At 40.4% G+C, this 1,311-nt stretch overlaps 1 pseudogene across 1 annotated transcript; it reads right to left on the bottom strand.

The window, feature by feature from the left end:
- Positions 1–316: 316 nt before the first annotated feature.
- LOC111735116 lies at positions 317–992 on the bottom strand (annotated as a pseudogene). The gene has a single exon (XR_002778687.1). The product of XR_002778687.1 is annotated as a dual specificity protein phosphatase 19 pseudogene (transcript).
- Between the last annotated feature and the right edge of the window lie 319 nt (positions 993–1,311).

Raw genomic sequence — 1,311 nt, 5'->3', positions numbered from 1 at the left:
CTATGCTTTGTATAGAAAATCAATATTTTCCATAATACAAAATGTCATAAAACCATCAGACTCATAGCTATAAATTAAAAGCCCAGCTTTTCCTTAACATTCTATAAACACCCACCATAGACAGATGTAGCCACAGGAGGCATGCATTTCATATGGTTTGTAAGAGCAGAGCAGGCAAACAAGCACCTATTTCAAGTATTAACCTTTCTATAACTAACACTCGTCACTTGTAGTTTTGACTAATAAAAACATTCTTTTTAATTAGATGATTTAAAAAACAGCTATATCCTTTTATAATCCAAGAACACACAACATCAATATGTTGTCCTCCGGAGAAGATACAGAAACAGGACGAAATCTTTTCTAAAATGCAAATACCAGGTGCCATGTGCTACCAGAACCTGTGCTTCTTACATCGTGGGGGAAGGAACATCTCTGGCTAGCTAATGAAGTTCCATATCCAAAAAAGGAAACATTTCGATTTTTTGGCAGGATAGCTGATAGTAAAAACTATTACATATTAAGGGAAATAATGAGAAGTATTATGATTAAAAGGACTCAACGACCAATCGATATACTCACCCAGAAGCAACCATGGCTTAATGACGCCAACTTGCAGGTCCAAACTAAGATCCTGCACATAACCACAAGCACCCCCACTGCTCGGCTCTACTTCTTCCACAACATGAATTCTGGCATCTTTCCATGTCTCTATAATTTTCTTTCCGGTTAGCGTTGTCACCCTGGTGCATTGCTTCCTGAGATTATTCCGGGAGAATGCTTTAATTTCCTGGTTAAGGGAGTGCATTACATGAGCAGTGACTTGGAACAAATACAAGCAAATCCAACCAGCACAGAAAAGGGCTGAATTGCTTGTCCCTTAACACTCAGGGAAGAAATGCAGCCTCAGGGTGCACTGCCCTCCAGGTGACAGTAGCAGCAAAACCGGGGAGACAGACCTCCGGATCTTTTTTTCCCAGCGCCGCAAAGTAAGAAAAAGTTTGATTGGCCATTGAGAAACGGACGCCGATTGGATGATCTTTCTTTTTTCCGGTCTACGGAAAACCTGCCTTTTCCTTATAGGTTCAAGGAGTCCACAGTAGCTTTTCTACTTTTCTGTTTAAATCTAGCGTTAATGCAGAATGGTAAACTCTAAGACTTAATTGGAAAGAGAGCTAATAATTCCTCGCTCTTTAAAAGCAGTGAGTTTCTGTCTATGTTCGATCGATGTCACTTGTAGTGACCGTGAACCATATCTGCTGACCTGGATATGGCTCTGCTTTAGTAAGACAGCGGTATCAGTGCAAACCT

This window comes from Pteropus vampyrus, unplaced genomic scaffold (genome assembly GCF_000151845.1).
Source record: "Pteropus vampyrus isolate Shadow unplaced genomic scaffold, Pvam_2.0 Scaffold15464, whole genome shotgun sequence".
Lineage (NCBI taxonomy): Eukaryota > Metazoa > Chordata > Mammalia > Chiroptera > Pteropodidae > Pteropus > Pteropus vampyrus.
This window is presented reverse-complemented; position numbering and strand designations above follow the sequence as displayed.